The sequence below is a fragment of the Toxorhynchites rutilus genome, chromosome 3 (assembly GCF_029784135.1).
Source record: "Toxorhynchites rutilus septentrionalis strain SRP chromosome 3, ASM2978413v1, whole genome shotgun sequence".
Classification (NCBI taxonomy): domain Eukaryota; kingdom Metazoa; phylum Arthropoda; class Insecta; order Diptera; family Culicidae; genus Toxorhynchites; species Toxorhynchites rutilus.
In genome coordinates, this window is record NC_073746.1 from 107956018 (window position 1) to 107972966 (window position 16949).

The window sequence follows — 16949 nt, forward strand, 5'->3', positions numbered from 1 at the left end:
TTGCACTGATCTGAGGACTTCGAAGAAATATTCTTCCATTTCCACTTGGCCCGTGGAAGAAGCAGCAGTGTGCAGTTCCGTTTGTGAAATCGCGAGTAGTTCAGAAGGTAGTGAGTACCCATTTTTATTTTCCATTTAACATGCGCATGTAGGGAAATAATACACAACACTCTAATAAATGAGAGGTGCGCTATAGAGCGCAAGAACAGAAGCAACACCACACAAAAGTACACACACAATAGCCATTGAAAAGTAAATGGAGAAACCATAGCAGTATGACTAGAAAGTCAACCGCCATAACCAAATCTATTTGAATGTGCCTTTAGTGTAGTGAGCTAATTGCTATGTCTGCAAATTCAATGATTTGATGTTCGAGCCTGGAGTAGATTAAACTTGTTGTTATGTGTACATAAATTTAAAATAGTTCTGTTGTTATTATGCTGCAGTTCGTTTCCCTGTATTTGAATAAATAAGTTTTTAATGCAAATTTTTTGTTGTTGTTTTGAATTGTATCGAGTTTTTTACTGGCTAGCGGTGTGGCCTAAGTACCGGCAACCCAATCTGTTTTTTTTTTTTTTTTTTTTTTTTGTTAAACGGTCACGAGTCGGTTTGAGACTCCTTTTTTTTTTGTTGGTGTCTCTTCACTCTCCACAGCTTCGTTGTGGACAATATTTTCAATAACTGGTCCAATGAGGAAAATTTGCTGAAATTTGTGGTCTGGGATCGGCCCAAGCACTCTCGGGCTTTAATCTTGTCCTCTGGACAAGCGGTGTTCGGGTTCATTTTACAGCGCAGCTCAAATTGAGAAACAATTTTTGGGGGGGAAGAAAGATGAACCCGCCCTCGGAATTCGATTCTCATTGGCCGGGCAACCAAAAACACGGCGGTTGGCCTCCCTTACGGGAGTCGCGCTTAAGCCAACTGCTTGACTGCGCAGAGCCCCGGTTAGGAGGTTACAGGCTGATGGGTCGCGTGTTTTTCAGTCACAAGTTTGAAAAAATCACCATGGAGTACACTAGTTTAACCCTTTGGTTATCTGAATTTAAAAATCCAATAGATTCTTCATCAGTAAATATGTCGCTAAAGTATTAACTACGAACAAGCTAAAAAAAAAATTTTTTAGCCAGAATGGCGGTCGTTTGAAAAAATAAATTGCTTTTTAGCACTTTTATGAAGATTTCAATTTTTTTAAATAGTAAAACACCGGTACCAGTGAATTTCTTCGTCTTTTTTTCAAAAATTAATGCTTTTTTCGGCAAAAATGGTTACAAATTCAATATTCAAAGTATTGTCTATCGCTAGTCACAACTTTTCCCCATCTTTTTGGCAATTCACGGATCCCTTTGCGGAAAAAATCGGCCGGTTTGTCGGCTAACTACGAATCGATCCAATTTTTGACTTCATCAAAATTGGAGAAGTGCTGGTCAACCAGGCCATATTGCATCGATCGAAAAAGGTAGTAATCGGATGGAGCAATGTCTGGAGAATACGGCGGGTGGGATAGGACCTCCCATTTCAGCGCTTGACCGGTTTCGCGACATGCGACCGAACATTGTCGTGCTACAAAATAACTTTATCGTGTCTTTGCTCGTATTGTGGCCGTTTTTTTCTTCAGTGCACGGCTCTAACGTATCAGTTGTCTTCGGTAGAGGTCCCCTGTAATGGTTTTATTCGATTTTAGCAGCTCATAGTACACCACACTCAGTTGGTCCCACCAAATAAACAGCATAACCTTCTGGCCGTGAATATTCCGCGCGGCCGTCGATGTTGATGCATGGCCGGGGTATCCATACATTGCCCGACGTTTAGGATTGTCGTAATGGACCCACTTTTCATCGCCAGTAACGATTCGATGCAAAAAAAACCCTTTCTGTTATGCCGTTGGAGCAGTTGTTCGCACGTGAAAAACGGCGTTCAACGTCTCGGGGCTTCAATTCATACGACACCCAATGTCCTATCTTTCGGATCAGTCCCATTGCTTTTAAACGATCAGATATGGTTTGCTGAGCTGCTCCAAGAGTATCTGCAAGTTATTGTTGCGTTTGTGGAGGATCATAATCAAGTAAAGCCTCTAATTCTACATCTTCAAACTTTTTTGGCGGTCCGGAACGTTCTTCGTCTTCTAAGCCATAATTACTACTTTTAAACCGTTCAAACCACGTCTGACACGTTCGCTTAGTTGGATCATGGTCACCAGAAATTTCCACCAAAATGCGATGACTTTCCGCAGCTTTTTTCTTCATATTGAAGTAATGAAGTACAACTCCCCGCCAAAAACACTCTCCTTGATACAAAATTCGACATATTCGAAGTGGCAAAAAACTATGTTGTTTACGCTTCAACTTTTTGACATATACTGAGAAAGACGCGCAATGACAGTAGCTTTCCAACGAATGTCTGGAAATTTGATTCACTGGAATAATAAACAAGTGACGTCATCTGTTGTAAAACCGAAGAAACATACCGGTACACCAAATAAATAAATAATATTTGTTTATTGGTTCATGCGAGATACGAGATACGAGGTATGGCTATTTAATAACGAGACTGCGCGCCTGGTGGGCGCCCTAGAGGGGTGGGGGGAAAAACGAATAGTACGTTCGGTAGCTTGAAGTGTCTGCTATAAACGTACGAAAACATGTTTTTGTCACTATAGTGGTATGCTAGCAGCAGTGGTTCGAATGGAACGTGGTTTGTAGTGCGCGTCGGAAATCATGTGTGACGAAAAACACGTACAACAACGCACCTGCCCATAACGCGCTGTCGGTGAAGCAATGTTTAGCCGATAAGGGCATTCCAGTGCTCGAACATGTCCCGTACTCGCCAGATCTAGCCCCATGCGACTTTTTCTATTCCCCAAGATCAAATCCGTGTTGAAAGATACCCGATTCCAGTCCGTAGAAGAGGCGAAGGTAAAAGCGACGGGCTTTTGAACGCTATCACAGAAGACGAGTTTCAGCACTGCTTCGAACAATGGAAAAACTTATGGAAAGGTGTGTGAGGAGCCAAGGGGAGTTTATTGAAGGGGAGCATATCGTTGTACCGTAATTTTTAAAATATAACTCTTTTTCGTGACCTGTCTCGTTATTTAATAGCCATACCTTGTATGTATTAAGCTGATGATGCAGCGAACTGTTCGAAAACTCGCTCTTCCGATCGCTACCCGATCTTTTTTCGGCTAATGCTGAGCAACTCTCCATTAAATCCCCATTGAACCCCTTGAAGAATGCAATTACTGCGTGTTGAAATTAAGTACATTCTTGTATGTCTATAGTTCAGAAATATGAAAAAATGAAAAAAAATGTTTTTTTTCCAAATTTCTAAACTAGAATACCTTCTTGAAACAAATATGCGTACGTGTGACTTAATAATACACAAACATTCTCCACCTGATGGTATAAGGATAAACTCGGAACATCTTTTCGGGATGCGAACGCTGATGATCATTTTCCAAAATAAGTTCGCTAGTAAACGTATGTTACCTTCGAAACACATGAATTAAGAACAGTGAGTAAACCTGGAACTGTTTTATTCATGAGTAAAATGTCGAATCAGGTATCAGACATCAGACAAAATGCACCACTGGGTATAGTTCAGATCTTGCCCCTTGCATAGATGCGGAGCATTCTCATTGAGTATCGCTTGAGAAGTATTTAAGTATGTGATCGAATTTTATGTATGTGAGAGACCTTTTTTAAAATTCAAAAACCAATTTGAAAAAATCGATTTACTTGATACTCTCGTTTAACATTCAAATAAGTGCTTTTTAATACCTTTTTTCCCTTCCAAATTTAGGTGGTTAACTTGTGCATTTGCATTTCTAAGGATTGTTCGGCTTAGAATTCCCCATTGGGATTGCTTTGGAGGCTCTTGCGCCAACCACAAAGCTACCGACACCGTCACTTAAACGACTTAAAATTTCAACGACTATATCATCGATTTCAGAGCATTTGACTGAAATTAGTAATTTATAATCATCTCCGAGATTGTAATACGATATGAGGGATTTCTTTCTTCATTCGATTTGTGTTATATGCAGAGTGCCAAACAAATTCCGGGAGTTAAACTATAATAAGTTATAAATGAGTAGTATGTTTCATCTACCAAATATTGGAAATTTTCAGTTCAGTTAGACTCATCTGCACGATGGCGCGCGCAGAATCACGAATTACTAATCGTACCAAAATTTTTGGATCGAGATCGCGTCTGTGGCCTAAATCATCCGCCATATTCACTTGATTTGGCACCCTGTAACTTTTAAGTTTTTCTGAAGAATTCGGGCAAAATTAAAAGCACATTTTTGACTGCCTTAGTGTCTTTCGATAGGCTTCAACCAATGCGCTGAACGTCATTTCCTCAAATGAGGGCACGCACTTCAATCGCTGATCAACCGATTGAAGAACCGATTCAAGAAAATTGTATGAAGCTGAATGAAACTACTTTGAATAATGGAATCCGCAAATATTTAAAAAAATTGTTCAAAAGTTCATTTACACTACCGATCCCCAAACATAATTGTAATTCCACTGCTTTTCAATCATACGAGGAGCGAATTTGAAATACCGGACATTGTATGATCCGTTCTATTTCAGTTTGAAATTTTTGTTGTACATTGTAATGCATTTATTTATCATTTCACAGTTTTGTTTTGTTATTTCTTCAGAAAGACCAGATCTCGCGGCAATTTCCTTTATGATCCACTTTCTGTCCAGCTGGACACACCAAAGGACCATCGATTACTTGTTTTCCAACCACCAAAACCTTGATTTGCCGCGGATGATTGACGACTTGGGTGGCGTTGGAATTTAGTGCTGGAAACCCCAAGCCACAACCGAAATTAGCGGCAAGCAGTAAAATCGATAGAAGAATAGTTTTCCCAACGAACTGCATGATCATTCTTCGCCGATTGCCCGAAGTAACCAGACGAAGGAAAGTCGCGTCCAAGTTCCGTTATCGGTTACCGCGTGATTGTTGTTTTTTTTTTGCCGCTGAAGAGTTCATTTCGCTATCTGGATAGTGAGTGAAGTGCCCTGCCTGCAAGTGGATAGAGGCTTTCATCCTCGGAAAGCCAAGCATTGGTTTTTGTTTTGTCGCTGCTTCGCCGACATTGGAGATTTCGCCGAGTCATCGTGCCAACAGTGACAGTGCGGGTAAGCTTTCACCGACGACTGTGTGTAGTGGTGTCGTAGGCACATTCCCACCACCAACGAGCTTTCAGCACGCTCCCGTTCATCTGCACTGGAGTGCGTTCATAGGTGAATAAGATTGAATATAGTGAGAGAAAATATTTATTAATTATAAGTTTTTTTTTGTTTGTTTTTGTGAATTATTATTATTGTGAAATATTATTTAAAAAAAAATGCTTAGAATATAAGTGCCAATTTTAAAATGGCAGAGGGTGGGGGACCTTCGGATATGGAGGTCTCTGACTCTAGTTCCCTCCTAAGTGATAAAAAAAAAGTCACTCAAACGCGTACCAAATACGGAAGATACTTCTTCTGGGGACGAGTCAGCTAACCCTACCAAGCCTCCCTCCAAAAAACTAGCAAATCTCCCATCTGCCCTTAACGATCCCACTCTACCTTCAACCTCGTCTTCTCCCTCTGTTCTTCCCGCTCCTTCTCAACCTTCGCCTTCCCACTCTCAATCCCCGTCCTCGCCTTCCCCCCCGTTATTCCCACTCCCCGTGTAAAGGTCTATCCAGAATATGCGCCCGGAACTGGTCCCTGGGTTGTTTTCTTCAGGCCTAAGCCAAATGGAAAGGCGTTGAGAGTCATGCAGATCGCGAAAGATCTGGCAAGGTATACCTCCGTTTCGGAAATTTCGAAGGTTAGACCAAACAAATTGCGAGTTGTCGTGAATGATCGAAAAGACGCAAACAAGATTGTTGTCGATCAGTATTTTACAATTGAGTATCGGGTCTACATTCCCTCTCACATAGTCGAAATTGAGGGTGTGATAACCGAAACGGGCTTGACGTGCGAATACATTACGAGTGAAGGTACCGGCCGTTTTAAATAACTGCCCTCGACGACTGGTAAGATCTTGGGTTGCCGCCAGCTCGGAACAGTCTCCCATGAAGGAGAAGAAAAGAAATTTACGCCGTCCAACTCGTTTCGAGTCACCTTCGCTGGTTGTAGCGTGGTACTGGTTTCGACATTTGGAAGCCCCTCGTTTAGTTATTTTGAAGTTCAGATTCTACACCAGCTCACTTGTGTGAATCGGAGCCTCTCTCTTCTTTCAATGTATTGGATGTAAGGCAACGCGAGTGCCGCTCCTCTTTTTAGATTTGAGCAACTTGGCATAATGGGTGCTGGATGTGATTCGACGGCTGTGTTTTAGCCAAGACACCCAAATACCAATACACCCGAAAGACTCATGCTTTCCTTTTTTCATTTTTTTCGTTTGGATATTTCCCCCAAATAGCAGAGTCTTTCGGCGGAGGTTTTCTTGTTCTTGGAACCTCAAAAACCCGGCAAGCGGTTCGATTTGAACTGCGCTCGGGAGGTTAAAGGTGATCGCCCGAGAATATTTGAATATGAGACCGATGTAGGGACAAGGGAACTTGGCATGACTTGCGTGATTATTAACTTCGTTAATAATTACGCAGTTCCGGTCCTATTGATTAGTACGCTGATCTGAGGACTAAAAATTATGTTCTTGCATTTCAACGTGGACCGTGGAAGAGGTCGGAGTGGTGTTATTTTCTTGAACCGCGAATTTCACAAAAGCTGGATAGTCGATAGATTTAGGCAAAGTTGAAGTTGTACCCTCCCGTGCATCCGTTAAATACATCCGGAGGTAAGAATGGCATTGTGGTTTGGCTCATGTGGCGTAATTTTGAATGGTTCTTGTGTGTGCTTTTCGTGTAACCTCTTTAGGAAGCGCCGCTACTGACCCCACGGAGTCAACGTTGGAATTGACCAAAAATCCAGCCAAGGCTCAAACCTTTCCGCCTGGTTCGAAGACTGCGCTGCGCGAACAATACTGGCAGCCGCAACAGGCGTAAACCGGAAGTTAGGACCGCTCATCGCACGCCCAGCTAGGAGTAGAACCCGTCGACGTAGCGAATCACATAAATCCATGGTAGTGAGTACCTTTTTTCCTTATCCATTATTAACATGCGCATGTAGGATAAGTGATATTGAGCAAAACGCTATAAATAGCTACTAACCACGAAAGCCACACAATTCAAAGCCATACACACACAAATAATGCATGCAGTGGAGAGCTCACTCCATATGACTGTGTAATTTCAATCGCTATAAGCGAAGCCATTCATGAATAGCCTAACGGAGTAAATAGCAAGCGCGCCGTCTTCTCAACCTAGATGTGATGAGATCGAGACTTGGGAGGAAAATTAGAGTAGAGTAATGAAATTTGATTAATGTTCTTAGAGTAAATAAATTTTCTATGTTGATGGATGTTCTTTCCTGATTGACTAAATGTTCAATGTAGAAGAGAAGTGTTGATGAAGCTAATTGATTTAAGTGATTGAGAATGTTGTGAGAGATGTTTTGATATTTAATGTAGTGTAAAATAAACTTTTCCGTTCGATTTATATGTTAAGGTCTAAGAAACAAATGTGTATTTACTGGCTCGCGGTGGCCTAAACACCGACGAACCCGTTCACTCTTCTTTTTGTGTTAATTAGGTCACGAGTCAGGGTGGAGACTCCTTTTTTTGTTTACTTCCACTCTCACTCCTACGCTCCGAAGCGAGCTCTGAAGTTGAGGGGAAGATCATTATTAGTAGGTCCAGTGAGGAGACCTCAGCATAAGTGGTAGTCAGTGGGATCGACCCAGACTTCCTTGTGTCTGCATTACGTCTCGTGGACAAACGATATCGCGGGTTCTCCCGAGAGTGCAGGAAAAAAGTCGCGAAGCTAACCGGGTTGGTGAGGAGAAAAGGACAAACCCGCCCTCAGTGGGTGTCTCATTGCCGGGCAAGGAAAATAACACGGCGGTCGGTCTCCCTCACGGGAGTGGCGCTTAAGCCGACCGCTTATCTGCGCAAATTCCCCGGTAGCGACGGGCTCGCGCGCTCCCCCGGCGTCGCGGGCTACATTTGGCGCCCAACGTGGTTTTTGGCACGACATTTACGGTCATTTGCAAAATAATTTTGAGAAATTTATTTTGGAAAATTGGATTAATTTTTCCAGGTTTTCAGGAAAATTTATTTCGGGTGGAAATATTTTTTTTTTCCGGTACACATTTAGTATTTTTCTGAATTATATTGAGAAATAGTCTCTAGTTTATTTTCAGTAGGATTTCTTTTAACAATTATAACGTTTATAAAAATTAATAATGAAATGTTTTCAGAAAGAATTTTGAATAATCTCTCGCATCTAGTCTTCATAGGAAATAATCATCCTCGTCTGCAATTTAAACAATCATCCTTGTCTTTTCTTGTAAACGATATTGGGCATTTTCTCCTTCTCGGTCACTGCTTCCACAAAATTGTGCTTAGCATTTAATAAATTCACTGCATTCTCGGACATTCTGTACTTTTGCAATTTAAAAAAACCGTCATCTGTCAGCTACGCCATTTTTACCCTGAAAATAAATAAAGTATCAGCAGTTAGTGGTACTACTTGAACTTTCTAAAATGGAGTTTCCATGTACTGAACATCTGAGCTTGGAGGAAACTGATTACGAACTGCGAATACGAAATCAACTCGATGGGAATATGGTCGGTTTAGATCTTTTAGAGAAGCAACGGCGTTTGAGAAAGTTATTCAAATCAGATGCGAAGTCAGGACGCAAGTACAGCTCGTCCATTAATATTCGAGACGAACTTAATGTTTTGGAAAAAAATGTGGCGGCGATTGGAAGGGAAGTTAAGCAGAAAGGGTTTGAGTCGAACCATAAATCAAAGTTATTGCATTATTTGTATAGAACAGAAAGATGTACGGTTAACGATGAAGGGGAACAGCTGCTGAAAGATGGAGTACTGCGTTGTTTAGGTAAGATGATCAAAGAATATGATGCAGAAAAATTGTTAGGTGAAACTAAAAGAGATTGTACGAATGAAGATGCAAGACTAGTTACAGAACATGCGGTTGAACCTGATTTACAAGGGACAGAAACTAATGTGGATACTGAAACAAATATGCTACAGGAAATAGCCGATTTGCGTGAGAAGGTGACACATCTCGAGAAAACATTAAGTGATCTTATGTCGATTTTAGGAATGAGGGAGAGAACTGGGGAAGTTAGTTTGTCAGAACAGAATAATGTGAGAAGTACGTCCAATCTACCTGGACGAGAAATTGTAGATACCAGTTCAGAAAATGATATGGAATGGTGTTCAAACAGATTGCCTCAACGACAAAAAAATAAAAAGTCGAATAGAAGAATAGAAAACGCAGAAGAATCAGATTCAACAGTGAACTCTCAGTTTTCTAAATTAAACGGCGCTAGACAACGTAGGAAAAGACGTTACAAGTTTAAGGATGATAAAAGAAAAATAAGTGATAAAATCGAAAAATGGCAACTGAAGTTCACAGGCCAACCTGGTACGCTAAGCGTTGAGAATTTTTTATATAGATTAGAGAAGATTGCCTATAGAGAGGATGTGTCCGCAAAGGAAATTCTCAAAAGAATTTATGCACTTCTGGATGGACCAGCGTTGGAGTGGTTCTTCACACACATTGATGAGTTTGTCGATTGGGTTTCATTTGAACGGCGGATTAAGCAACGTTTTGGGAACCCAAATCACGACCAAGCGATTCGTCAAAGGTTACTCGAACGAAAACAGCAGCGAGACGAAACGTTCGTTGCTTTTGTATCGAGCATGGAACAGCTAAATAAAATGCTTTCCAAACCACTGTCAAAGCGACGGAAATTCGAGATTATTCTCGACAACATGAGACAACATTATCGTTCGAGGATCTCATTTATTGACGTAAATGATTTGGATCATTTGATGAATCTGAATAACCGCATCGACGCAACGGATCCGGTTCTACAAAAAGCATGGGAAAGTCCTCATTTCAAATCTGTTCACTCGATTGAAACAATAGAAAATCAGCATGAAACAGGAAACTGGACAGTCAACAGAAGAAGAAGTAGAAATTTTAGTACCACAAGAACTTGCTGGAACTGTAATCAGCAAGGACATTGTTGGAGAAATTGTATAGAACGAAGATTAATTTTCTGTTATGGCTGTGGAAATTTGGGTAGAACTATAAGATCCTGTGAAAATTGTTCCTATAGCACAGGTCAAAGGAATCAGGATAGGCCTGTTTTCATTCAAGATAGAAGTTGCGACAGGTAGACGCCTTTCCTATTTACTCCCCCCGTCTTCCTATGTGCATATTTGTGTGTGTGTTTTTTGATGTTCAAGCTATGTACCTTTCAGAAAGGAACTAATAATAGAAAACACACCTATGTGGAAAGTCTACGTCGAATCCCATCGATTGAGGAATCGTTGAGACTTTGGAAGATTGCCTAAAGTCTGGGTTGAAAGCTCACAATGATTCAAAAAAAAAAAGTAGCAAAGTTCACGAAGAAAAGGAAAGAGTCGGAGCGATGACCTGTGCAAAGTAGCGGTCATGGTACCGCGAAGCGTAAAGCGAGCACTGATGATGATTTTCGAAACAATCAGTAGTGGACTTTGTGAAGAAACGAAGAGGAGAGCGCCTCAGCACTTGAAAGCAGTCGGAAGAAGAAGAGACTAGATAAACCTCTCGATCTGGGTGATTCCGTAGAATCAAGCATTTGAAAGCTATGTAGCCGAAGTGACTAACGGGAATCCCAACGAAAACATCAAGAAAGAGACCGACCTTCGGAACCGAGTTGGTAGGGAAAAGCGACCCGGATTGTAAATATTTGTAAATATTAGTTGTAGTTAGTTATTATTTTTTCCTAGTTCCCTAACCCTTACTTCTAGTGTTAGTCTTAATTCTAGTTAGATTAGTTTGTTAATTCATTAAAAAGTTATAGTCACTCACGTTTTTTCTTTGTTTATATTCCATATTTTTCGGTTGTTTTTGTTTTTTCGTCATTTTTGGCGTTCCGGTATTCCATTATTTATTTGTTTTTTTTTGGTTCGAAGAAATTCCGTTTAGTTTATTAGGTTATCCGTGTTGGTACAGTTTCCTTAGTTTAATTCCTAAAATAAGTAAAAAATTAATAGATATTTAGATTGAATAATTACATTTTGGTTATCGTTGTGATTTTGGTCTTGTCACTGTGTCCTCCAGCTCATATTCCGTGTCCTATCCTTGAAAATTTTCCTGTCCGTGTTTCCCTTGTGTTTCACCAGTGTCCAGATCCAGTTGTTCCCGTTTTCTACCGGCTTTTCAGTAGCCTCCATCCTTTTCCATTACTGTGTTTTCTTTTGATGATTTTCATTCCATTCCTGTGTTTTCCTTCAGTTGTGGTTTCCAAGAGTTGTCCTAGTCGTTTTGCAGATTCCTTCATTATTTGTCTCCAATGGTCCCGTTCAATATTCCTCCGTCCTTTTTTGTCCTAGTCCCTTTTTGGTCCCGTTCCTGGTCATCCTCGTCCTTCGTCGTTGTTTGGATCGTTTCCTCAGCAACAATCCAGTCCAATCGGTGATGCTGTTCCCCTTGTCGAACCTAATCTGGGAAAGGAAAAGAGAAAAAAAAGCTTAACACCTAAGAATTGGAACGACTCACCATCTTCACTTTCCTTTTCCATCGTTGTCCATATCGCTCACAAGGTTTTTTCTTCATAAACACGGAATCGTCCGTGTGAAACACATAAATTAAAAAAAAAAAAAAAAAAAAAAAAAAAAAACAAACTTCACTGACCAAACCATCGCTCCGGTTTGTTTACTTCTTAAACACTGTTTAGTTGGCAATAGCTTGAGTGACTTGTGTGAGTGTATTGGGAGAATGAGTGTACATCGCTTGTAAGCGAGGGGTGCGTGAATGTGTGATTGGTTGATTATTTAGTTTTGTTTTGTGATTTTGTTAGGAAAAAGGTCATCTCATCGTTGGAGCATGCCAACGATTGAGAATGGCGAACTTTAAGATTTTTCTTCGGTGGAAGCACGCAATCTTTGGAGTTTCCAAAGTAGCTTCCATATCCGAAGAAATTTCGGGCTAATTTAAGATGGATATTGTTTTCATTCCTTTTTACTCGGGTAAAGTTCTGAGGTCGGAATGAACAATATTCATCGAGTTATTTTTTCGACGTAGGTCGATAGTACGTTTTTTTTTACATCTCCAGAAATACTTCTATTAATGAGAAGTGGAGGATGTAAGGATTTTAGTTATAGTTTTGGGTAATTTTGAGTATATTTTTTCTTCATTTTGTGTGAATAGGATTGTCAACTAATAGTAGTTCTTGAAGGTCAGATCGATTGATGTATTTTCGAGTTTTTCTTGTTTCTCAGTTCAGTAGTTAGTTAGTTGCTGTAATGCCAGTAATTTTTGATGGGCGTTTAGAGTTAACCTTTTACAGTGGTTCGCATGACATTTCGCTGGAGACCGGAGCTGTAAAGCGTTGATGGTCAGTTACAGACAGATTACCCGATCTGATACTGGAGATAGAGGATGAGTCAATTCAGTTTGACGATGACCACATATGACCCCGAAAATGTTAGTGAACATTCTGCGAAGGGAGACTCTATTTTCGCCTTCGAAAATTTGATTGGTTTATGCCAATCAAATTTTCGAAAATTCAGCAGGGAATGATGTAGCGTGGTACTGGTTTCGACATTTGGAAGCCCCTCGTTTAGTTATTTTGAAGTTCAGATTCTACACCAGCTCACTTGTGTGAATCGGAGCCTCTCTCTTCTTTCAATGTATTGGATGTAAGGCAACGCGAGTGCCGCTCCTCTTTTTAGATTTGAGCAACTTGGCATAATGGGTGCTGGATGTGATTCGACGGCTGTGTTTTAGCCAAGACACCCAAATACCAATACACCCGAAAGACTCATGCTTTCCTTTTTTCATTTTTTTCGTTTGGATATTTCCCCCAAATAGCAGAGTCTTTCGGCGGAGGTTTTCTTGTTCTTGGAACCTCAAAAACCCGGCAAGCGGTTCGATTTGAACTGCGCTCGGGAGGTTAAAGGTGATCGCCCGAGAATATTTGAATATGAGACCGATGTAGGGACAAGGGAACTTGGCATGACTTGCGTGATTATTAACTTCGTTAATAATTACGCAGTTCCGGTCCTATTGATTAGTACGCTGATCTGAGGACTAAAAATTATGTTCTTGCATTTCAACGTGGACCGTGGAAGAGGTCGGAGTGGTGTTATTTTCTTGAACCGCGAATTTCACAAAAGCTGGATAGTCGATAGATTTAGGCAAAGTTGAAGTTGTACCCTCCCGTGCATCCGTTAAATACATCCGGAGGTAAGAATGGCATTGTGGTTTGGCTCATGTGGCGTAATTTTGAATGGTTCTTGTGTGTGCTTTTCGTGTAACCTCTTTAGGAAGCGCCGCTACTGACCCCACGGAGTCAACGTTGGAATTGACCAAAAATCCAGCCAAGGCTCAAACCTTTCCGCCTGGTTCGAAGACTGCGCTGCGCGAACAATACTGGCAGCCGCAACAGGCGTAAACCGGAAGTTAGGACCGCTCATCGCACGCCCAGCTAGGAGTAGAACCCGTCGACGTAGCGAATCACATAAATCCATGGTAGTGAGTACCTTTTTTCCTTATCCATTATTAACATGCGCATGTAGGATAAGTGATATTGAGCAAAACGCTATAAATAGCTACTAACCACGAAAGCCACACAATTCAAAGCCATACACACACAAATAATGCATGCAGTGGAGAGCTCACTCCATATGACTGTGTAATTTCAATCGCTATAAGCGAAGCCATTCATGAATAGCCTAACGGAGTAAATAGCAAGCGCGCCGTCTTCTCAACCTAGATGTGATGAGATCGAGACTTGGGAGGAAAATTAGAGTAGAGTAATGAAATTTGATTAATGTTCTTAGAGTAAATAAATTTTCTATGTTGATGGATGTTCTTTCCTGATTGACTAAATGTTCAATGTAGAAGAGAAGTGTTGATGAAGCTAATTGATTTAAGTGATTGAGAATGTTGTGAGAGATGTTTTGATATTTAATGTAGTGTAAAATAAACTTTTCCGTTCGATTTATATGTTAAGGTCTAAGAAACAAATGTGTATTTACTGGCTCGCGGTGGCCTAAACACCGACGAACCCGTTCACTCTTCTTTTTGTGTTAATTAGGTCACGAGTCAGGGTGGAGACTCCTTTTTTTGTTTACTTCCACTCTCACTCCTACGCTCCGAAGCGAGCTCTGAAGTTGAGGGGAAGATCATTATTAGTAGGTCCAGTGAGGAGACCTCAGCATAAGTGGTAGTCAGTGGGATCGACCCAGACTTCCTTGTGTCTGCATTACGTCTCGTGGACAAACGATATCGCGGGTTCTCCCGAGAGTGCAGGAAAAAAGTCGCGAAGCTAACCGGGTTGGTGAGGAGAAAAGGACAAACCCGCCCTCAGTGGGTGTCTCATTGCCGGGCAAGGAAAATAACACGGCGGTCGGTCTCCCTCACGGGAGTGGCGCTTAAGCCGACCGCTTATCTGCGCAAATTCCCCGGTAGCGACGGGCTCGCGCGCTCCCCCGGCGTCGCGGGCTACATGGTTCAGCTCTCCCTGACTACGTGATGGTAGATAAATTGAGGTTAGCCGTGCGACTTTTTATTCCAAAGCCAATGACTTGTCTAAAGTGCAAGTCAGTTGGTCACACGGCTGCTTATTGTGCCAATAAAGAACGATGTGCCACTTGCGGAGAACAACATGAGGGAAAATCCTGCAGTGCGACTGAGCATAAGTGTCCATATTGCGGGGGTTCCCCACACGTGCTCTCAGCTTGTGAAACATACAAGGCTCGCTGGGAGAAACAGAAGCGCTCTTTGAGGGAACGCTCTAAACGCACTTTCGCAGAAATTTTGAAGGGTGCTTCTCCACTGGCTCAAGAACAACAACCAATCATTACACACAATGTCTTCGCTACGTTGCCATTTGACGAAATGGAAGCGGATACAGCTAACGGGGGCACGCCGTTTATTTCTCAAGGGAATCCCCGGCGCAAAAATGTGACCACTCCCAAAGTTCAAGGACAAGTCCCTCCGGTGATACCCCCTGTTAGCTTGCTCAAAAAATCGAGTGCAGCGGATAAGCAAAATCAGGTCCCTCCTGGCCTCCGTGGTAATAGTTCACCTTCGAACGACCCAGCACACGAGGGGACATCAAAAACCCCAACTGTCCCTATTTTTCCGTCAAGTTCAACTTCCCAATCGGGATTTATAAAGTTGTCTGACCTTGTGGATCAAATCTTCACGTGTTTTAATGTTTCCGACTCCATCAGAACCATTGTCACCGCAATGCTTCCAGTACTAAAGACAATTTTGCAGCAATTGATGCAAACATGGCCCCTCCTTGCAATGATTATCTCTCTTGATGTCTAATTTAAATAGAGAGGTCGGAGATATCACTGTTTTACAGTGGAATTGTCGTAGTCTTATCCCTAAATTGGATACATTCAAATTTCTAATTCATAAACTCAATTGTGATGTTCTTGCTCTATCCGAAACCTGGCTCTCTTCTCAAAATGATCTCTCTTTCCACGATTTTAATATAATACGCTTGGACCGCGATGACAGATACGGAGGGGTACTATTGGGGATCAATAAGTGTCACTCATTTTTTAGAATTGACCTTCCACCTATTGGAGGGATCGAAGCTGTTGCTTGTCATGCAAACATCAGAGGCAAAGACCTCTGTATAGTCAGCTTGTATTGGCCTCCGAGAGCTGCGGTTAGCCGCAAGCAACTTGTTGACATGTGCTCACTCCTTCCTGAGCCACGATTGATCTTGGGAGACTTCAACTCTCACGGAACTGCCTGGGGGGAACCGTACGACGATCATCGTTCATTGTTGATATATGACCTTTGTAACAGCTTCAATATGACCGTTTTGAACACTGGGGAAACAACACGTGTACCTAAACCTCCTGCTAAACCAAGTGCTCTTGACCTCTCGCTTTGCTCGAATTCACTATCGTTAGATTGCAAGTGGAATGTAATCCAGGATCCCAACGGTAGTGATCACTTGCCAATCAAAATTTCTATCACCAATGGGTTGAATTCTTCTGAATCAATAAACATGGCATACGACCTTACAAGACACATTGACTGGAAAAAATATGCGGACGCGATTGCTCTAGCCATCAATTCCAGAGATGGTTTGCCTCCATTGGAGGAGTATAACTTCATTTCTCGTTTGATCTATGACAGCGCGGTTCGCGCTCAAACGAAACCCATCCCAGGTTCCACTATTCGTCGAAGGCCTCCCAATCCATGGTGGGATGGCCAGTGTTCCAAGCTTTATGGAGATAAATCGAATGCATTTAAAGCTTTTCGGAAAAGTGGAACCATTGAGAATTTTCAAACGTATTCGGACCATGAAAATCAATTTAAAAACTTGATCAAAGGGAAAAAACGTGCTTATTGGCGAAATTTCGTGGGAGGTTTATCACGAGAAACGTCAATGAAAAAATTATGGAAAGTGGCTCGAAACATGAGAAATCGCTCTTCATCCAATGAAAGCGAGGAATATTCACATCGATGGATTTTTAATTTTGCACGAAAGGTTTGTCCCGATTCCGCTCCAGTGCAAAGAATTATTCGAGATATACCACAAGATAGGTGCGATCTTGATTCCGAGTTTTCGATGGTAGAATTCTCTCTTGCTCTCCTTTCATGTAACAATTCTGCTCCGGGATCGGATAGAATTAAGTTCAACTTGCTGAAAAATCTCCCTGATGTGGCGAAACATCGCTTGTTGAACTTATTCAATCGGTTTCTGGAGCATAATATTGTTCCAGATGATTGGAGACAAGTACGAGTTATAGCTATTCAAAAACCCGGAAAACCCGCGTCCGACTTCAATTCGTACCGCCCAATAGCAATGCTGTCTTGTATACGGAAA

At 41.6% G+C, this 16949-nt stretch overlaps 1 long non-coding RNA gene across 1 annotated transcript; it reads left to right on the forward strand.

Annotated features, from left to right (window-relative positions):
• Positions 1-6125: 6125 nt before the first annotated feature.
• Positions 6126-14579, forward strand: LOC129778101 (uncharacterized). The gene is made up of 3 exons (XR_008743369.1): positions 6126-6801; positions 6882-7089; positions 13414-14579. It is a non-coding gene; the product is annotated as an uncharacterized LOC129778101 (long non-coding RNA).
• Positions 14580-16949: the final 2370 nt, after the last annotated feature.